Genomic DNA, 7,418 nt, shown 5'->3' on the forward strand with positions numbered 1-7,418 from the left:
AAGGTGGGTTCATTTCCGGCCACGCGGCGCGCTGGGGAGTGGCGGTGGCGGCGCGGGGGGTCCCCGGCAGCCTGGAGGACTTTCGGGTCAAGGCGTGCGGCGGCGCGCTGGGTGAGCGGGCGGGCCCGGGCCTCGCCGTGGGGCAGCGGCCGGCCGGGGGGCCCATGGCGGGCCGGCGCTCGTGGCCTGGCGGTGGGCGGGACCAGGACCAGGACCGGCGGGGCTGCCGGCGGTTCTCGTCTCCCCGGCAGTGACGGTGGTCCGCGGGCTCCTCAGGGTGCTGCCTTTTTTTTTTTCTCGGAGCTGCGCCGCTACCTCAGCGAGGAGGCCAGGAGCGGCGGTGGGGCGCCCCACCCCCCCCCCCCCTCCCCGTCTGCGGGGGTTTTGTCTTTCCCCCAGCCGCTGGCCGTGGCCGTGGCAGCGGGCTGGGGCTGCCGGCCCCCGCGGGCCGCAGAGGCTGCCTTGGGGCCTGCGGTCACGCTGTCGCAGGGCGGTGGCTCAGGAGCCTCTTCCCGCCCCTGCGGGCAAGGGAAAGGAATGATAGCCGGCAGCGGAATCCCCCCCACTCCCCCCCGCCCTGACTGCTGTCTTTCTCTAAAAAGTATTGCAAATGCCAAGCGCTTAGGTAGCGGGGAGGGTTGGGAGGCAGCAGCTCAGGTGTCTCGCTGCTCCTGTGTCGTGACAGTCAGCTCCTGGGCCAGAGCAGCCGAGGGGAAGAGGCCTTTGGATTCGCTTCTGAGCGGAACGGGGCTCTTTGTTTTTTCTTTGTACCTGCGTTCATCTGGAATTGTACGTTGACGCATCAGGGGGAGCTAAACTGAAGGCCAGTCTAGATGTTATTTTTCCGTGTATGCCTTGTGCTTGTGGGTCGGACTGCTGACTGTGGAGGGATAACTTTTGTACTTGCTGAGGGCTCACGGGGCTCCGTGTGCCTGCTGCTTCCGAGTGCTGCGCTGCTGCTTGGGCAACAGCCGGGGAGGAATTGGTGGTCCCTCGTGGTTAGGCAGCCAGGCCTGCTGGGCGCTTAAACCAGCGCGTCCAGTCGGGTGGTATCATTTTTCTAGATTGTAAATGAGCCTGAGATTTAAACCCACTTACATTTCTATATGGCGGTGTACTTTGTCAGAGAGCTCAGTCGCACTGACAGAGCTGGCACAGAGTTCCCTTGGGACTCCAGACTTGACTGTCTTGTTGAAAGGCTCGAGAGCCTGCTTTGGAAGTCACTTGGCAAGGCACAGCTTTGCCGTGATTTTGGTACCTGAATTCTGACTGTAATGCCAGTGCCACACGTTAGCCTTTCTCCGGAAGTTTTCAAAGCAGAATGAACATTAATAATCTGATTACCTTTTAACTAAATTCAAAACAAAGTTGCAGGATGAAGTAACTGCAAGTCCTGCAAGTCTGACTGGGTACTGCTGCTGCGCATGTTACCTGCCTGTCTACCAATCGTTCCTGCCTCTTGTTCTGTTGTAGTAATTCCTTCAGGTAATGCGTTGGGCTCTAAATGTAGTTAATCTTGACTTCCTTCTGATCCCCCAAGATGTTACCGGTCTTTGCCTTCCTGTTGCCTTCACAGGCACACGGTGACCTGGGTCAGGAACGGCACGGCGGCCGACCCCTGGCCGCGCGGTCCATCAGCTCACAGACACCAATGTGTGGATGGCAAATGGCGTTTATTGCTGAACGATGCGACACTATATAGCCTAGGTTTACAATGTCACTTCCGTCTGCTTACATCATAAACTAAAAGCTGTTGGCTGCTTGGAGGGGGGCCCTATGTTTCCGTACAGCGTGAGATCTTCCGGCCGCCAGGCCCTACCTAGCAACATTTCCCCCCCCCCCATGCTTAACTAAACAGGCTAACATATACAAAGATAAGGCACACTGAGCAATTGGCACTTGGGAAACGACTGGGGGTAATGGAGTGTGGCTTGGGATATTTGGGGAGAGCCAGGGAGAATCGGGGGAAATACTGATCAAGTACACTTTTAAAGCAGTTGTTGGTGCTCTACAAACATGATGTTGACCCTTTCTAGCTGGTGCTGGACCCCCCTGCAGGGGCTGTATCGCCGTTGTCTGGACTCCACCGGTGCAGAGTCCTCAGATGCGGACAGGCCGCTTGCCAGCTTGTCGTCTTCTCTTGTCACCAGGGTATACGGGTTACGGGGGTGTCCGATGATCCGGTACTGCAGATGAAAACTCACAGTTTTCATTAGTTTTATTCTGAAGGTCTGGCTTGATAGACTTAAGTGGACACCATTTGATTCTGTTATCTTTTCTGACCGCAGCATACCCTCGCCCTGTCAGAACTAATTTCCACCCTTGTTCCCACTCTCCTAGCTCATTTCTGATCATAACGTACGGACCTTCTTCTAGCGCTCGAGTGGCCCAGTGCTTCTGGGCAGGGCTATTCACCTTGTCTCCCCATGGGAACTGGTTTAAAGCTAATAGGGCTGTCGCTAATAAGCATGTCTGGTCCCTTGAGGGAATGGCGTTGGTAAAACCTTCTGGTTTTGCTAATACCTCTAATTTAGATTTCAGAGTTTGATTTGCTCGTTTGACTATGGCTTGTCCTGTACTATTATATGGGATGCCGTGTATCAGAGTAATACCCCATTTCAGAGCGAATGCCTGGGCTGATTTAGACACAAAATTCGGACCGTTGTCCGTTTTGATCTGATTAGGGATGCCAAGCCACGCCATGGCTGTTAGCCAATGTTGGATGGTTGCCTTAGCGTTGGTCTTAAGGTGTTGTGTCGCTACGATCACCCCGCTATATGTGTCTACAGTTACTGCTAGCCATGCTCGAGGTTTTAGCAATTGGCAGAGCGTAAAATCTGTCTGCCACACCTCGGAGGCTTTAAGACCTCTGGGGTTGACTCAGCTAGACCACAATGGTGCTTTTTGACAGTGGGGATATGTAGCTACTATATGTTTCGTGTCAGTGGCCGAGATCCCACATCTCTTTGCTAACGCTTTAGCTCCAGTGTGGAGGGACTCATGTAATTGGCGGGCATCTTTCAGTGTCCACAGCCCTTTTGCAGCGGCGTCTGCTTTGTCGTTGCCGATTTGGAAGAACCCTTTGATTGGGTTATGGCTGTTGACATGGATAACCGATATAGTGCCCTTTCGGGAAAAAAGTGCTGCTTCTAGCATCAGAGCTATTGTGGATGTTGCCACACCAGGCCCTGACATGGCTAAGCAAAGCTTGGCCACAAACATTGAATCAGTTACTATGTTGAGATGTTCTGTTGGGTCAGACCGCACGCCAGCAATACAGCTGCTGCTTCCAGCTGTTGGACGGAGATCGCACGATCGGTCATTTTGACGCAGTGCCATTCTCCTCCCGACTGCCATGCTGCTGCCACGGTTGAGGTTGCTGAGGATGCGTCTGTGAAGACCATTGGTCCCTGTTGGGGCCGGTCCATGATTTTCCGTGGAAGGTCGACGTCGACAATAGCTAGCATTTGAGTCCAGGGGGGCTTTGTGGCATACCAGACTTCCCCCCCAAATCTGGCGAGGGCTATAGCTAGATATTCTGACATTGCCACTGATTGTGCTGGGAGCTGTTTGCGAAAGGGTAGGTATATTCTGGCTGGCTCAATGCCCAGATGTCAGGGCGAGTTTTCTGCCTTTCATGATGAGGTTACCGAGGCACTCGACTCCTGGAGAGAAAGCACGTGACGTTTTCCCCAGAACTACCCATTGTATTGGCTGAGCTTTTTCAGGAGGGCCTTGGGCCAGCGCTCCTACTCCCCCCCTGCTCCGTGAAATGCACATACAGATCGAGTGGTATAGCTGGGTTCCACCTGGCGAGCGTGTTTGATGACACCTGTTGTTCGATAAAGTCGAGAGAGTTTATTGCCTCTGTTGTCGTCGGTTTTTTGTTCCCATGGGTGTTTCCCTTTCAAAAGATCGTACAGGGGGGCCATGATTTCGGGAGGGATCAGGACAACATTGTGGAGCCATTGCAAAGACCCCACTAACTGTTGCATATCATGGAGTGTTTTAACGGTTCGACGGATTTTTATTTGAGGAGGTGTTATATAAGAACTTGTGATTCCCATTCCCAAGAAACTGACACAGGGTCCTCTTTTAATTTTCGCACTCGCGATTTCAAACCCGTTTGTCTTGAGGGTTTCTGAAATTATTGTCACCAGGTGGTCTACCTGATTGCCTGATGGTGCGGCAATCAGAATATCATCCCTGCCCCATCAAAAATCAACCTACAAGTCTGTTTTATATCGAATGGGAGCAAATCATCCCCCCCAAAAACCCCATCTATGAGGGTGGAGACCATGGCAGAATTGAGTCCTTTGTCCGCGATTGCTTTAACAATCGCTTGTATATCCTTAGGGCTTAAGGGCGAATGAACCCTCTGTCCCCCGTCCGTCGCTCGGACCGGGAATGCTAGTGTGTCTGGTGGGGCCCAATCGGCACATGCAATTTGTATTTTTCTCCAATCAGTGAGCGTGATTTCTGTCCCCTTATGTCTTTCTTTTCCCGTGAGTGGTGATAATTTGGTCTTTGTATTTGCAAGCCAATTCTCCCATTCGGAGTCGGAGTCGGAGTCCGACTGACTGCTCACTGCCGGGTGCTGGTGGTGTGTGGTCGGGCTTCGGCCCCTCCCTTGTCTTGCATAATCAGGTGGTTCTTTCCCTTTCTGCCCGCCCAGCCTCCCGCTTGGGGAGGCGCCTGCCTTATAAGGACGGTTTTGGGGAGGGTCATTCTGATTGGCTTTCTGCCCCTCGCTCGTGATCTTTTCCCTTTTTTGGTCATGCCAATCACTCTTTTCCTTCCCATTCTCCTCCTCCCCTCTGTATGCGCTTATTAACTCTAGCGCTGCCCCCCTGCTCCCGCCAGGGCGGTCTCGCCCCGCCCTTCCCCTTGCTGCTCGGCGCCATCTTGGGGCATATCGGGTGCTGGTTCAATCCGTGTATTTTCGGCCTCGGCTTTCGCCTCAGCACCCCTGGCCTCTGCAGCCAGTTTGCCCCAAAAGGAGTTCGCCGAGGAGTCAGTGGGCGAGCTGAAGATGTTAGAGTCTTTCGGACGCTGAGTGGGCGCGTCACCTTTCTGTCGGCTTTGAGGGTCGACGGAACCCTCCTCAGCCGGGGGGCGTGAGGTACGCGTAGCCGCCCCAATTCCCACCCGCGGGGTGGTTAACAGACAATCCCTGGCAGCCTTCCAGGTCTCCTGCTCGTGTCTAGCTTTTTGGAGAGCCTGGACGACTTTCCCCCACGCTTTCAGATTTTCCCCACTACCAGTAGACATCGTTTAAACGCATAAAGCGCGGGAACATTTGTCCCACGCATCTGGGTGGAGTATATCCACTGGCTGGTCAATGACCCCGAGCTCCAAAAGTCTCGCAACTGCGAGAGTAAAATCTTTGGGCTTACAGTCAGTACCCCACTGCTTATGCAGCTGTAATACGACCTTCGCAAGAGCTTCCATCCTCTTGGTTGGTCCGGGAGCGTCCTCCCCGCTGGGCTGGTCCTGCCGCTCCGGCCGCCGTTCACCCGACTCCAGGTGATTGTTCCCGGGTTTTGGCACCACTTGTTGCCTTCACAGGCACACGGTGACCTGGGTCAGGAACAGCACGGCGGCCGACCCCTGGCCACACGGTCCATCGGCTCACAGACACCAATGTGGTGGATGGCAAATGGCGTTTATTGCTGAACGATGCGACACTATATAGCCTAGGTTTACAATGTCACTTCCGTCTGCTTACATCATAAACTAAAAGCTGTTGGCTACCTGGAGGGGGGCCCTATGTTTCCATACAGCGTGAGATCTTCCGGCCGCCAGGCCCTACCTAGCAACACCTTCCTCGCATTTAAAAGGGCGTAGGAAGGCCAGAGAGACTGGGAGCCTCAGCTGTTTCGTGCGGAGAAGCTGTCAGCCTTCTATGAGAGCATGTAGCCAGCAAGCACGTAGTGGTGCTTTGATACCAAGCTGAGACCGCAGACTTCAATCTTCTTTGTGAAAAGAGATCACAAGGAAATGTGCTGATGTTGAAGGGGGAAGGGTGGCGGGGGAAGAGGTAGGAGGCAGCTTTCAACCAATTTTAGGCTTAACTCCTGCGTTCCTGAGAATGGTTCTGGGCTTTGAGGGGTTTGGTTTTGGCTTTTTGCCTTAAGTGCGTCTACCTTTCAGGGTAACACTTTCTTGGAAGTTGTAAATGGTTCTTCTTGGACACCAAACCCAATCCCGTACCTGGGAGGGCCATTTAGCATGCTGCAGCATGCTTTTTATTCCCTGTAGGTCACTTGGCCCCAGCCGTGCACACTCTCCCAGTTTGGCACATTCTTACCCTGCTGGCTGAAAGATTCTGTCTTTTCACTTCCTCAGCTTGCCACAGGCCGTAACAAATGTGTGTTCATAGACCGCTTTCCTTGCTCATCACTGATTTCAGATTTGAGTGTCAATGCCATGGACGTAGCAGGAGAGCAGCAGCTGGACGTAGAGCACAATCCATTTAAACAACGCTTGGATAAAGCTGCCAGTCATGTGACTCCAGAAGCTGAGAGACACATAAGATGCTATTCTGCTTTTCTTGGATGGATGCTCTCATAGTCTTTCCATCACTGTATGCCTGCTGTGAGATTCATGGGAAAAAGGGACGGCTGAATTCAGAGCATTTTCAATGCCACAAACTCTTGAAGAGTGTATAGGACACAAATCTATTACACTGGCAGATCAGACAAGCTCCTGTTATACTCGGTACTTTTGCGAGGCAAGTCTTTGCCTAGTCCAGGGGTCCTCTGTGGGCTGGATACAGCCCCCCAGGGTCCTCAATCCGGCTCCCCGTATTTACAGAACCCCCTTGGGCCGCCCCCCCCCAGGGCGGGGGTTGGGGGTGGAAACCAAGCAGCCGCAGATGACTGCCTGCCACTTCATCCACGCACTGGCCCCCTGGTTAAAAAGTTTGAGGACCCTTGGCCTAGTCCTTCTGAAATTGCGACAAGGACTCCTGGATGCATTTCGGGAGTAAAGCTGCTGAGTGAATAGGCTTTTTCTACTAGAAATCAAGCAGCTGTTCTGGCAAAACTTGACTTTGGTTGCATCTTTAAATCCTGGTAGGCTGACAAATGGGGTGAGCTGGTTAGAGGAAAGGGCCTCCCTCTCTCCAGGGAAGGCTCCACTGATTTGACCCTTAAGCCTAAACTTGCATCTTCCTACGTTTACTTTGTGTGTGTTAATGCAGACCTGTTAAATTTTGGTTTTTATCAATTTCAGTTGATTTGTCAGTTACAAATTGGAGTAAGTGGTGCTTGGCTATACATAAACCTCTCCTCTCCACACTTTTTACGTGCTATGTCTAATGACTTACTGTTGTACTTCAATACACACCAGGAATGATTCTGGTAGTGTTGCAATCTAATGGTAATACTGCATTGTCTTCTCTTGTCTGTGAACAG

General features: G+C 52.9%; 1 long non-coding RNA gene across 1 annotated transcript; it reads right to left on the reverse strand.

Moving 5' to 3' along the window:
* Positions 1 to 130: 130 nt before the first annotated feature.
* On the reverse strand, positions 131 to 6,417 carry LOC119143171. The gene is made up of 3 exons (XR_005102603.1): positions 5,434 to 6,417; positions 3,235 to 3,665; positions 131 to 2,186 (listed from the first exon to the last, which is right to left on the reverse strand). It is a non-coding gene; the product is annotated as an uncharacterized LOC119143171 (long non-coding RNA).
* Between the last annotated feature and the right edge of the window lie 1,001 nt (positions 6,418 to 7,418).

This window comes from Falco rusticolus, chromosome 2 (assembly GCF_015220075.1).
Source record: "Falco rusticolus isolate bFalRus1 chromosome 2, bFalRus1.pri, whole genome shotgun sequence".
NCBI lineage: Eukaryota > Metazoa > Chordata > Aves > Falconiformes > Falconidae > Falco > Falco rusticolus.